Raw genomic sequence first — 18,828 nt, 5'->3', positions numbered from 1 at the left:
GGAACACAACACTATGATGTCACAATGGAACACAAAACACTCTGATGTCACAACGGAACACAACACTATGATGTCACAACGGGAACACAACACTATGATGTCACAAAGGAACACAACACTCTGACATCACAATGGGAACACAACACCATAATGTCACAACGGGAACACAACACTATTATGTCACAACGGAACACAACACTATGATGTCACAACGGAAAAAAACACTATTATGTCACAACGGAAAAAAACACTATGATGTCACAACAGGAACACAACACTATGATGTCACAATGGAACACAAAACACTCTGATGTCACAACAGGAACACAACACTATGATGTCAAAACGGAACACAACTCTATGACGTCACAACGGGAACACAGGACTATGATGTCACAACGGAAGACAACACTATGTCGTCACAACGGAACACAACACTATGACGTCACAACGGCAACACAACACTATGATGTCACAACGGGAACACAACACTATGATGTCACAACGGAAGAAAACACTATGACGTCACAACGGGAACACAACACTATGACGTCACAGTGGAACACAACACTATGATGTCACAATGGAACACAACACTATGACGTCATAACGGGAACACAACACTATGATGTCACAACGGGAACACAACACTATGGTGTCACAACGGAACACAACACTATGATGTCACAACGGGAACACAACATTATGATGTCACAACGGGAACAGAGGACTATGATGTCACAACGGAACACAACACTAGGATGTCACAACGGAACACAATTCTATGATGTCACAACAGGAACACAACACTATGATGTCAAAACGGAACACAACTCTATGACGTCACAACGGGAACACAGGACTATGATGTCACAATGGAACACAACACTATGACCTCACATCCGGAACCCAACACTATGATTTCACAACGGAAGACAACACTATGACATCACGACGGAACACAACACAATGATGTCACAACGGAACACAACACTATGATGTCACAACGGGAACACAACACTATGATGTCACAACGGGAACACAACACTATGATGTCACAAAGTGAACACAACACTATGATGTCACAACGGAACACAACAATATGATGTCACAACGGAAAAAAACACTATGACGTCACAACGGGAACACAACACTATGATGTCACAATGGAACACAAAACACTCTGATGTCACAACAGAACACAACACTATGATGTCACAACGGAACACAACACTATGATGTCACAACGGAACACAAAACTGTGACATCACAATGGGAACACAACACCATAATGTCACAACGGGAACACAACACTATGATGTCACAACGGAACACAACACTATGATGTCGCAATGGAAAAAAACACTATGATGTCACAACGGAAAAAAACACTGATGTCACAACAGGAACACAACACTATGATGTCACAACGGAACACAACTCTATGACGTCACAACGGAACACAACACTATGACGTCACAACGGGAACACAACACTATGACGTCACAACGGGAACACAACACTATGATGTCACAACGGAACACAACACTATGATGTCACAACGGGAACACAACACTATGATGTCACAACGGAACACAACACTATGATGTCACAACGGAACACAACACTATGATGTCACAACGGGAACACAACACTATGATGTCACAACGGAACACAACACTATGATGTCATAACGGGAACACAACACTATGATGTCACAACGGGAACACATTATGATGTCACAACGGGAACACAGGACTATGATGTCACAATGGAACAAAACACTATGATGTCACAACGGGAACACAACACTATGATGTCACAACGGGAACACAACACTATGATGTCACAACGGGAACACAACACTATGATGTCACAACGGAACACAACACTATGATGTCACAACGAAAAAAACATTATGACGTCACAAGGGAACACAACACAATGATGTCACAACGGAAAACAACACTATGATGTCACAACGGGAACACAACACTATGATGTCACAACGGGAACACAACACTATGATGTCACAATGGGAACACAACACTATGATGTCACAACGGGAACACAACACTATGATGTCACAACAGGAACACAACACTATGATGTCACAACGGAACACAACACTATGATGTCACAACGAAAAAAAACACTGATGTCACAACGGAAAAAAACACTCTGATGTCACAACGGAACAAAACACTATGACGTCACAACGGCAACAAAACACTATAATATCACAACGGAACACAACACTATGATGTCACAACTAGAACACAACACTATGACCTCACATCCGGAACCCAACACTATGATGTCACAACGGAACACAACACTATGATGTCACAACGGGAACACAACACTATGATGTCACAACGGAATACAACACTATGACATTACAACCGGAACACAACACTATGACGTCACGAAGGGAACACAACACTATGATGTCACAACGTGAACACAACACTATGATGTCACAACGGAACACAACAATATGATGTCACAACGGAAAAAAACCCTATGACGTCACAACGGGAACACAACACTATGATGTCACAATGGAACACAAAACACTCTGATGTCACAACGGCAACACAACACTATGATGTCACAATGGAACACAAAACACTCTGATGTCACAACGGAACACAACACTATGATGTCACAATGGAACACAACACTATGATGTCACAACGGAACACAACACTGTGACATCACAACGGGAACACAACACTATGATGTCACAATGGAACAAAACACTATGATGTCACAACGGGAACACAACACTATGATGTCACAACGGGAACACAACACTATGATGTCACAACGGGAACAAAACATTATGATGTCACAACGGGAACACAGGACTATGATGTCACAACGGAACACAACACTATGATGTCACAATGGAACACAACACTATGATGTCACAACGGGAACAAAACACTACGATGTCACAATGGAACAAAACACTATGATGTCACAACAGGAACACAACACTATGATGTCACAATGGAACACAACACTACCACGTCACAATGGGAACACAACACTTTGATGTCACAATGGAACATTACACTAGGATGTCATAACGGAACACAAAACTATGATGTCACAACGGAAAAAAACACTATGACGTCACAATGGGAACACAACACGATGACATTACAACCGGAACACAACACTATGACGTCACAACGGGAACACAACACTATGATGTCACAACGTGAACACAACACTATGATGTCACAACGGAACACAACAATATGATGTCACAACGGAAAAAAACACTATGACGTCACAACGGGAACACAACACTATGATGTCACAATGGAAAACAAAACACTCTGATGTCACAACGGCAACACAACACTATGATGTCACAATGGAACACAAAACACTCTGATGTCACAACGGAACACAACACTATGATGTCACAACGAGAACACAGGACTATGATGTCACAACGGAACACAACACCATGACCTCACATCCGGAACCCAACACTATGATGTCACAACGGAACACAACACTATGATGTCACAACGGGAACACAACACTATGATGTCACAACGGAACACAACACTATGACATCACAATGGGAACACAACACCATAATGTCACAACGGGAACACAACACTATGATGTCACAATGGAACACAAAACACTCTGATGTCACAACGGAACACAACACTATGATGTCACAACGGGAACACAACACTATGATGTCACAAAGGAACACAACACTATGACATCACAATGGGAACACAACACCATAATGTCACAACGGGAACACAACACTATTATGTCACAACGGAACACAACACTATGATGTCACAACGGAAAAAAACACTATTATGTCACAACGGAAAAAAACACTATGATGTCACAACAGGAACACAACACTATGATGTCACAATGGAACACAAAACACTCTGATGTCACAACAGGAACACAACACTATGATGTCAAAACGGAACACAACTCTATGACGTCACAACGGGAACACAGGACTATGATGTCACAACGGAAGACAACACTATGTCGTCACAACGGAACACAACACTATGACGTCACAACGGCAACACAACACTATGATGTCACAACGGGAACACAACACTATGATGTCACAACGGAAGAAAACACTATGACGTCACAACGGGAACACAACACTATGACGTCACAGTGGAACACAACACTATGATGTCACAATGGAACACAACACTATGACGTCATAACGGGAACACAACACTATGATGTCACAACGGGAACACAACACTATGGTGTCACAACGGAACACAACACTATGATGTCACAACGGGAACACAACATTATGATGTCACAACGGGAACAGAGGACTATGATGTCACAACGGAACACAACACTAGGATGTCACAACGGAACACAATTCTATGATGTCACAACAGGAACACAACACTATGATGTCAAAACGGAACACAACTCTATGACGTCACAACGGGAACACAGGACTATGATGTCACAACGGAACACAACACTATGACCTCACATCCGGAACCCAACACTATGATTTCACAACGGAAGACAACACTATGACATCACGACGGAACACAACACAATGATGTCACAACGGAACACAACACTATGATGTCACAACGGGAACACAACACTATGATGTCACAACGGGAACACAACACTATGATGTCACAAAGTGAACACAACACTATGATGTCACAACGGAACACAACAATATGATGTCACAACGGAAAAAAACACTATGACGTCACAACGGGAACAGAACACTATGATGTCACAATGGAACACAAAACACTCTGATGTCACAACAGAACACAACACTATGATGTCACAACGGGAACACAACACTATGATGTCACAACGGAACACAAAACTGTGACATCACAATGGGAACACAACACCATAATGTCACAACGGGAACACAACACTATGATGTCACAACGGAACACAACACTATGATGTCGCAACGGAAAAAAACACTATGATGTCACAACGGAAAAAAACACTGATGTCACAACAGGAACACAACACTATGATGTCACAACGGAACACAACTCTATGACGTCACAACGGAACACAACACTATGACGTCACAACGGGAACACAACACTATGACGTCACAACGGGAACACAACACTATGATGTCACAACGGAACACAACACTATGATGTCACAACGGGAACACAACACTATGATGTCACAACGGAACACAACACTATGATGTCACAACGGAACACAACACTATGATGTCACAACGGGAACACAACACTATGATGTCAAAACGGAACACAACACTATGATGTCATAACGGGAACACAACACTATGATGTCACAACGGGAACACATTATGATGTCACAACGGGAACACAGGACTATGATGTCACAATGGAACAAAACACTATGATGTCACAACGGGAACACAACACTATGATGTCACAACGGGAACACAACACTATGATGTCACAACGGGAACACAACACTATGATGTCACAACGGAACACAACACTATGATGTCACAACGAAAAAAACATTATGACGTCACAACGGAACACAACACAATGATGTCACAACGGAAAACAACACTATGATGTCACAACGGGAACACAACACTATGATGTCACAACGGGAACACAACACTATGATGTCACAATGGGAACACAACACTATGATGTCACAACGGGAACACAACACTATGATGTCACAACAGGAACACAACACTATGATGTCACAACGGAACACAACACTATGATGTCACAACGAAAAAAAACACTGATGTCACAACGGAAAAAAACACTCTGATGTCACAACGGAACAAAACACTATGACGTCACAACGGCAACAAAACACTATGATGTCACAATGGAACACAAAACACTCTGATGTCACAACGGAACACAACACTATGATGTCACAACTAGAACACAACACTATGACCTCACATCCGGAACCCAACACTATGATGTCACAACGGAACACAACACTATGATGTCACAACGGGAACACAACACTATGATGTCACAACGGAATACAACACTATGACATTACAACCGGAACACAACACTATGACGTCACGAAGGGAACACAACACTATGATGTCACAACGTGAACACAACACTATGATGTCACAACGGAACACAACAATATGATGTCACAACGGAAAAAAACCCTATGACGTCACAACGGGAACACAACACTATGATGTCACAATGGAACACAAAACACTCTGATGTCACAACGGCAACACAACACTATGATGTCACAATGGAACACAAAACACTCTGATGTCACAATGGAACACAACACTATGATGTCACAATGGAACACAACACTATGATGTCACAACGGAACACAACACTGTGACATCACAACGGGAACACAACACTATGATGTCACAATGGAACAAAACACTATGATGTCACAACGGGAACACAACACTATGATGTCACAACGGGAACACAACACTATGATGTCACAACGGGAACAAAACATTATGATGTCACAACGGGAACACAGGACTATGATGTCACAACGGAACACAACACTATGATGTCACAATGGAACACAACACTATGATGTCACAACGGGAACAAAACACTATGATGTCACAATGGAACAAAACACTATGATGTCACAACAGGAACACAACACTATGATGTCACAATGGAACACAACACTATCACGTCACAATGGGAACACAACACTATGATGTCACAATGGAACATTACACTAGTATGTCACAACGGAACACAAAACTATGATGTCACAACGGAATAAAACACTATGACGTCACAATGGGAACACAACACTATGACATTACAACCGGAACACAACACTATGACGTCACAACGGGAACACAACACTATGATGTCACAACGTGAACACAACACTATGATGTCACAACGGAACACAACAATATGATGTCACAACGGAAAAAAACACTATGACGTCACAACGGGAACACAACACTATGATGTCACAATGGAAAACAAAACACTCTGATGTCACAACGGCAACACAACACTATGATGTCACAATGGAACACAAAACACTCTGATGTCACAACGGAACACAACACTATGATGTCACAACGAGAACACAGGACTATGATGTCACAACGGAACACAACACCATGACCTCACATCCGGAACCCAACACTATGATGTCACAACGGAACACAACACTATGATGTCACAACGGGAACACAACACTATGATGTCACAACGGAACACAACACTATGACATCACAATGGGAACACAACACCATAATGTCACAACGGGAACACAACACTATGATGTCACAATGGAACACAAAACACTCTGATGTCACAACGGAACACAACACTATGATGTCACAACGGGAACACAACACTATGATGTCACAAAGGAACACAACACTATGACATCACAATGGGAACACAACACCATAATGTCACAACGGGAACACAACACTATTATGTCACAACGGAACACAACACTATGATGTCACAACGGAAAAAAACACTATTATGTCACAACGGAAAAAAACACTATGATGTCACAACAGGAACACAACACTATGATGTCACAATGGAACACAAAACACTCTGATGTCACAACAGGAACACAACACTATGATGTCAAAACGGAACACAACTCTATGACGTCACAACGGGAACACAGGACTATGATGTCACAACGGAAGACAACACTATGTCGTCACAACGGAACACAACACTATGACGTCACAACGGCAACACAACACTATGATGTCACAACGGGAACACAACACTATGATGTCACAACGGAAGAAAACACTATGACGTCACAACGGGAACACAACACTATGACGTCACAGTGGAACACAACACTATGATGTCACAATGGAACACAACACTATGACGTCATAACGGGAACACAACACTATGATGTCACAACGGGAACACAACACTATGGTGTCACAACGGAACACAACACTATGATGTCACAACGGGAACACAACATTATGATGTCACAACGGGAACAGAGGACTATGATGTCACAACGGAACACAACACTATGATGTCACAACGGAACACAACACTATGACGTCACAACGGGAACACAACACTATGACGTCACAACGGGAACACAACACTATGATGTCACAACGGAACACAACACTATGATGTCACAACGGGAACACAACACTATGATGTCACAACGGAACACAACACTATGATGTCACAACGGAACACAACACTATGATGTCACAACGGGAACACAACACTATGATGTCACAACGGAACACAACACTATGATGTCATAACGGGAACACAACACTATGATGTCACAACGGGAACACATTATGATGTCACAACGGGAACACAGGACTATGATGTCACAATGGAACAAAACACTATGATGTCACAACGGGAACACAACACTATGATGTCACAACGGGAACACAACACTATGATGTCACAACGGGAACACAACACTATGATGTCACAACGGAACACAACACTATGATGTCACAACGAAAAAAACATTATGACGTCACAACGGAACACAACACAATGATGTCACAACGGAAAACAACACTATGATGTCACAACGGGAACACAACACTATGATGTCACAACGGGAACACAACACTATGATGTCACAATGGGAACACAACACTATGATGTCACAACGGGAACACAACACTATGATGTCACAACAGGAACACAACACTATGATGTCACAATGGAACACAAAACACTCTGATGTCACAACGGAACACAACACTATGATGTCACAACTAGAACACAACACTATGACCTCACATCCGGAACCCAACACTATGACGTCACAACGGAACACAACACTATGATGTCACAACGGGAACACAACACTATGATGTCACAACGGAATACAACACTATGACATTACAACCGGAACACAACACTATGACGTCACGAAGGGAACACAACACTATGATGTCACAACGTGAACACAACACTATGATGTCACAACGGAACACAACAATATGATGTCACAACGGAAAAAAACCCTATGACGTCACAACGGGAACACAACACTATGATGTCACAATGGAACACAAAACACTCTGATGTCACAACGGCAACACAACACTATGATGTCACAATGGAACACAAAACACTCTGATGTCACAACGGAACACAACACTATGATGTCACAATGGAACACAACACTATGATGTCACAACGGAACACAACACTGTGACATCACAACGGGAACACAACACTATGATGTCACAATGGAACAAAACACTATGATGTCACAACGGGAACACAACACTATGATGTCACAACGGGAACAAAACACTATGATGTCACAATGGAACAAAACACTATGATGTCACAACAGGAACACAACACTATGATGTCACAATGGAACACAACACTATCACGTCACAATGGGAACACAACACTATGATGTCACAATGGAACATTACACTAGTATGTCACAACGGAACACAAAACTATGATGTCACAACGGAAAAAAACACTATGACGTCACAATGGGAACACAACACTATGACATTACAACCGGAACACAACACTATGACGTCACAACGGGAACACAACACTATGATGTCACAACGTGAACACAACACTATGATGTCACAACGGAACACAACAATATGATGTCACAACGGAAAAAAACACTATGACGTCACAACGGGAACACAACACTATGATGTCACAATGGAAAACAAAACAATCTGATGTCACAACGGCAACACAACACTATGATGTCACAATGGAACACAAAACACTCTGATGTCACAACGGAACACAACACTATGATGTCACAACGAGAACACAGGACTATGATGTCACAACGGAACACAACACCATGACCTCACATCCGGAACCCAACACTATGATGTCACAACGGAACACAACACTATGATGTCACAACGGGAACACAACACTATGATGTCACAACGGAACACAACACTATGACATCACAATGGGAACACAACACCATAATGTCACAACGGGAACACAACACTATGATGTCACAATGGAACACAAAACACTCTGATGTCACAACGGAACACAACACTATGATGTCACAACGGGAACACAACACTATGATGTCACAAAGGAACACAACACTATGACATCACAATGGGAACACAACACCATAATGTCACAACGGGAACACAACACTATTATGTCACAACGGAACACAACACTATGATGTCACAACGGAAAAAAACACTATTATGTCACAACGGAAAAAAACACTATGATGTCACAACAGGAACACAACACTATGATGTCACAATGGAACACAAAACACTCTGATGTCACAACAGGAACACAACACTATGATGTCAAAACGGAACACAACTCTATGACGTCACAACGGGAACACAGGACTATGATGTCACAACGGAAGACAACACTATGTCGTCACAACGGAACACAACACTATGACGTCACAACGGCAACACAACACTATGATGTCACAACGGGAACACAACACTATGATGTCACAACGGAAGAAAACACTATGACGTCACAACGGGAACACAACACTATGACGTCACAGTGGAACACAACACTATGATGTCACAATGGAACACAACACTATGACGTCATAACGGGAACACAACACTATGATGTCACAACGGGAACACAACACTATGGTGTCACAACGGAACACAACACTATGATGTCACAACGGGAACACAACATTATGATGTCACAACGGGAACAGAGGACTATGATGTCACAACGGAACACAACACTAGGATGTCACAACGGAACACAATTCTATGATGTCACAACAGGAACACTACACTATGATGTCAAAACGGAACACAACTCTATGACGTCACAACGGGAACACAGGACTATGATGTCACAATGGAACACAACACTATGACCTCACATCCGGAACCCAACACTATGATTTCACAACGGAAGACAACACTATGACATCACGACGGAACACAACACAATGATGTCACAATGGAACACAACACCATAATGTCACAACGGGAACACAACACTATGATGTCACAATGGGAACACAACACTATGATGTCACAAAGTGAACACAACACTATGATGTCACAACGGAACACAACAATATGATGTCACAACGGAAAAAAACACTATGACGTCACAACGGGAACACAACACTATGATGTCACAATGGAACACAAAACACTCTGATGTCACAACAGAACACAACACTATGATGTCACAACGGGAACACAACACTATGATGTCACAACGGAACACAAAACTGTGACATCACAATGGGAACACAACACCATAATGTCACAACGGGAACACAACACTATGATGTCACAACGGAACACAACACTATGATGTCGCAACGGAAAAAAACACTATGATGTCACAACGGAAAAAAACACTATGATGTCACAACAGGAACACAACACTATGATGTCAAAACGGAACACAACTCTATGACGTCACAACGGGAACACAGGACTATGATGTCACAACGGAACACAACACTATGACGTCACAACGGCAACACAACACAATGATTTCACAACGGAAGACAACACTATGACATCACGACGGAACACAACACAATGATGTCACAACGGAACACAACACTATGACGTCACAACGGCAACACAACACTATGATGTCACAATGGAACACAACACTATGACGTCATAACGGGAACACAACACTATGATGTCACAACGGGAACACAACACTATGGTGTCACAACGGAACCCAACACTATGATGTCACAACGGGAACACAACATTATGATGTCACAACGGGAACACAGGACTATGATGTCACAACGGAACACAACACTAGGATGTCACAACGGAACACAATTCTATGATGTCACAACAGGAACACAACTCTATGACATCACAACGGGAACACAGGACTATGATGTCACAATGGAACACAACACTATGACCTCACATCCGGAACCCAACACTATGATTTCACAACGGAAGACAACACTATGACATCACGACGGAACACAACACAATGATGTCACAACGGGAACAAAACACTATGACGTCACAACGGCAACACAACACTATGATGTCACAACGGGAACACAACACTATGATGTCACAACGGGATAACAACACTATGATGTCACAACGGAACACAACACTATGATGTCACAACGAAAAAAACACTATGACGTCACGACGGAACACAACACAATGATGTCACAACGGAACACAACACTATGATGTCACAACGGAACACAACACTATGACGTCACAACGGGAACACAACACTATGATGTCACAACGGGAACACAACACTATGATGTCACAACGGGAACACAACACTATGATGTCACAACGGGAACACAACACTATGATGTCACAACAGGAACACAACACTATGACATTACAACCGGAACACAACACTATGACGTCACAACGGGAACACAACACTATGATGTCACAACGTGAACACAACACTATGATGTCACAACGGAACACAACAATATGATATCACAACGGAAAAAAACACTATGACGTCACAACGGGAACACAACACTATGATGTCACAATGGAACACAAAACACTCTGATGTCACAACGGCAACACAACACTATGATGTCACAATGGAACACAAAACACTGTGATGTCACAACGGAACACAACACTATGATGTCACAACGAGAACACAGGACTATGATGTCACAACGGAACACAACACTATGACCTCACATCCCGAACCCAACACTATGATGTCACAACGGAACACAACACTATGATGTCACAATGGGAACACAACACTATGATGTCACAACGGAACACAACACTATAACATCACAATGGGAACACAACACCATAATGTCACAACGGGAACACAACACTATGATGTCACAACGGAACACAACACTATGATGTCACAACGGAAAAAAACACTATGATGTCACAACGGAAAAAAACACTATGACGTCACAACGGGAACACAACACTATGATGTAACAACGGGAACACAACACTATGATGTCACAACGGGAACACAACATTATGATGTCACAACGGGAACACAGGACTATGATGTCACAACGGAACACAACACTATGATGTCACAACAGGAACACAACACTATGATGTCAAAACGGAACACACCTCTATGACGTCACAACGGGAACACAGGACTATGATGTCAAAATGGAACACAACACTATGACCTCACATCCGGAACCCAACACTTTGATTTCACAACGGAAGACAACACTATGACATCATGACGGAACACAAAACAATGATGTCACAACGGAACACAACACTATGACGTCACAACGGCAACACAACACTATGATTTCACAACGGAAGACAACACTATGACATCACGACGGAACACAACACAATGATGTCACAACGGAACACAACACTATGACGTCACAACGGCAACACAACACTATGATGTCACAACGGGAACACAACACTATGATGTCACAACGGAAGACAACACTATGACGTCACAATGGAACACAACACTATGATGTCACAATGGAACACAACACTATGACGTCATAACGGGAACACAACACTATGATGTCACAACGGGAACACAACACTATGGTGTCACAACGGAACACAACATTATGATGTCACAACGGGAACACAGGACTATGATGTCACAACGGAACACAACACTAGGATGTCACAACGGAACACAATTCTATGATGTCACAACAGGAACACAACTCTATGACATCACAACGGGAACACAGGACTATGATGTCACAATGGAACACAACACTATGACCTCACATCCGGAAGCCAACACTATGATTTCACAACGGAACACAACACTATGACATCACGACGGAACACAACACAATGATGTCACAACGGAACAAAACACTATGACGTCACAACGGCAACACAACACTATGATGTTACAATGGAACACAAAACACTCTGATGTCACAACGGCAACACAACACTATGATGTCACAACGGAAAAAAACACTATGATGTCACAACGGAAAAAAACACTATGACGTCACAACGGGAACACAACACTATGATGTAACAACGGGAACACAACACTATGATGTCACAACGGGAACACAACATTATGATGTCACAACGGAACACAACACTATGATGTCACAACCGGAACACAATTCTATGATGTCACAAATGGAACACAACACTATGATGTCAAAACGGAACACAACTCTATGACGTCACAACGGGAACACAGGACTATGATGTCACAATGGAACACAACACTATGACCTCACATCCGGAACCCAACACTATGATTTCACAACGGAAGACAACACTATGACATCACGACGGAACACAATGCAATGATGTCACAACGGAACAAAACACTATGACGTCACAACGGCAACACAACACTATGATGTCACAACGGGAACACAACACTATGATGTCACAACGGGAACACAACACTACGATGTCACAACGGAACACAACACTATGATGTCACAACGAAAAAAACACTATGACGTCACGACGGAACACAACACAATGATGTCACCACGGAACACAACACTATGATGTCACAACGGAACACAACACTATGACGTCACAACGGGAACACAACACTATGATGTCACAACGGGAACACAACACTATGATGTCACAACGGGAACACAACACTATGATGTCACAACGGGAACACAACACTATGATGTCACAACAGGAACACAACACTATGACATTACAACCGGAACACAACACTATGACGTCACAACGGGAACACAACACTATGATGTCACAACGTGAACACAACACTATGATGTCACAACGGAACACAACAATATGATGTCACAACGGAAAAAAACACTATGACGTCACAACGGGAACACAACACTATGATGTCACAATGGAACACAAAACACTCTGATGTCACAACGGCAACACAACACTATGATGTCACAATGGAACACAAAACACTATGATGTCACAACCGGAACACAATTCTATGATGTCACAACAGGAACACAACACTATGATGTCACAACAGGAACACAACTCTATGACATCACAACGGGAACACAGGACTATGATGTCACAATGGAACACAACACTATGACCTCACATCCGGAAGCCAACACTATGATTTCACAACGGAACACAACACTATGACATCACGACGGAACACAACACAATGATGTCACAACGGAACAAAACACTATGACGTCACAACGGCAACACAACACTATGATGTTACAATGGAACACAAAACACTCTGATGTCACAACGGCAACACAACACTATGATGTCACAATGGAACACAAAACACTCTGATGTCACAATGGAACACAACACTATGATGTCACAACGAGAACACAGGACTATGATGTCACAACGGAACACAACACTATGACCTCACATCCGGAACCCAACACTATGATGTCACAACGGAACACAACACTATGATGTCACAACGGGAACACAACACTATGATGTCACAACGGAACACAACACTATAACATCACAATGGGAACACAACACCATAATGTCACAACGGGAACACAACACTATGATGTCACAACGGAACACAACACTATGATGTCACAACGGAAAAAAACACTATGATGTCACAACGGAAAAAAACACTATGACGTCACAACGGGAACACAACACTATGATGTAACAACGGGAACACAACACTATGATGTCACAACGGGAACACAACATTATGATGTCACAACGGAACACAACACTATGATGTCACAACCGGAACACAATTCTATGATGTCACAAATGGAACACAACACTATGATGTCAAAACGGAACACAACTCTATGACGTCACAACGGGAACACAGGACTATGATGTCACAATGGAACACAACACTATGACCTCACATCCGGAACCCAACACTATGATTTCACAACGGAAGACAACACTATGACATCACGACGGAACACAATGCAATGATGTCACAACGGAACAAAACACTATGACGTCACAACGGCAACACAACACTATGATGTCACAACGGGAACACAACACTATGATGTCACAACGGGAACACAACACTACGATGTCACAACGGAACACAACACTATGATGTCACAACGAAAAAAACACTATGACGTCACGACGGAACACAACACAATGATGTCACCACGGAACACAACACTATGATGTCACAACGGAACACAACACTATGACGTCACAACGGGAACACAACACTATGATGTCACAACGGGAACACAACACTATGATGTCACAACGGGAACACAACACTATGATGTCACAACGGGAACACAACACTATGATGTCACAACAGGAACACAACACTATGACATTACAACCGGAACACAACACTATGACGTCACAACGGGAACACAACACTATGATGTCACAACGTGAACACAACACTATGATGTCACAACGGAACACAACAATATGATGTCACAACGGAAAAAAACACTATGACGTCACAACGGGAACACAACACTATGATGTCACAATGGAACACAAAACACTCTGATGTCACAACGGCAACACAACACTATGATGTCACAATGGAACACAAAACACTATGATGTCACAACCGGAACACAATTCTATGATGTCACAACAGGAACACAACACTATGATGTCAAAACGGAACACACCTCTATGACGTCACAACGGGAACACAGGACTATGATGTCACAATGGAACACAACACTATGACCTCACATCCGGAACCCAACACTATGATTTCACAACGGAAGACAACACTATGACATCATGACGGAACACAAAACAATGATGTCACAACGGAACACAACACTATGACGTCACAACGGCAACACAACACTATGATTTCACAACGGAAGACAACACTATGACATCACGACGGAACACAACACAATGATGTCACAACGGAACACAACACTATGACGTCACAACGGCAACACAACACTATGATGTCACAACGGGAACACAACACTATGATGTCACAACGGAAGACAACACTATGACGTCACAATGGAACACAACACTATGATGTCACAATGGAACACAACACTATGATGTCATAACGGGAACACAACACTATGATGTCACAACGGGAACACAACACTATGGTGTCACAACGGAACACAACACTATGATGTCACAACGGGAAAACAACATTATGATGTCACAACGGGAACACAGGACTATGATGTCACAACGGAACACAACACTAGGATGTCACAACGGAACACAATTCTATGATGTCACAACAGGAACACAACTCTATGACATCACAAAGGGAACACAGGACTATGATGTCACAATGGAACACAACACTATGACCTCACATCCGGAACCCAACACTATGATTTCACAACGGAACACAACACTATGACATCACGACGGAACACAACACAATGATGTCACAACGGAACAAAACACTATGACGTCACAACGGCAACACAACACTATGATGTTACAATGGAACACAAAACACTCTGATGTCACAACGGCAACACAACACTATGATGTCACAATGGAACACAAAACACTCTGATGTCACAACGGAACACAACACTATGATGTCACAACGAGAACACAGGACTATGATGTCACAACGGAACACAACACTATGACCTCACATCCGGAACCCAACACTATGATGTCACAACGGGAACACAACACTATGATGTCACAACGGGAACACAACACTATGATGTCACAACGGAACACAACACTATAACATCACAATGGGAACACAACACCATAATGTCACAACGGGAACACAACACTATGATGTCACAACGGAACACAACACTATGATGTCACAACGGAAAAAAACACTATGATGTCACAACGGAAAAAAACACTATGACGTCACAACGGGAACACAACACTATGATGTAACAACGGGAACACAACACTATGATGTCACAACGGGAACACAACATTATGATGTCACAACGGGAACACAGGACTATGATGTCACAACGGAACACAACACTATGATGTCACAACCGGAACACAATTCTATGATGTCACAAATGGAACACAACACTATGATGTCAAAACGGAACACAACACTATGACGTCACAACGGGAACACAGGACTATGATGTCACAATGGAACACAACACTATGACCTCACATCCGGAACCCAACACTATGATTTCACAACGGAAGACAACACTATGACATCACGACGGAACACAATGCAATGATGTCACAACGGAACAAAACACTATGACGTCACAACGGCAACACAACACTATGATGTCACAACGGGAACACAACACTATGATGTCACAACGGGAACACAACACTACGATGTCACAACGGAACACAACACTATGATGTCACAACGAAAAAAACACTATGACGTCACGACGGAACACAACACAATGATGTCACAACGGAACACAACACTATGATGTCACAACGGAACACAACACTATGACGTCACAACGGGAACACAACACTATGATGTCACAACGGGAACACAACACTATAATGTCACAACGGGAACACAACACTATGATGTCACAACGGGAACACAACACTATGATGTCACAACGGGAACACAACACTATGATGTCACAACCGGAACACAATTCTATGATGTCACAACAGGAACACAACACTATGATGTCAAAACGGAACACACCTCTATGACGTCACAACGGGAACACAGGACTATGATGTCACAATGGAACACAACACTATGACCTCACATCCGGAACCCAACACTATGATTTCACAACGGAAGACAACACTATGACATCATGACGGAACACAAAACAATGATGTCACAACGGAACACAACACTATGACGTCACAACGGCAACACAACACTATGATTTCACAACGGAAGACAACACTATGACATC

Source organism: Telmatherina bonti, assembly GCF_933228915.1.
Source record: "Telmatherina bonti genome assembly, chromosome: 23".
Lineage (NCBI taxonomy): Eukaryota > Metazoa > Chordata > Actinopteri > Atheriniformes > Telmatherinidae > Telmatherina > Telmatherina bonti.
The sequence above is the reverse complement of the archived record's forward strand: the minus strand, read 5'-3'. Positions refer to the sequence as shown.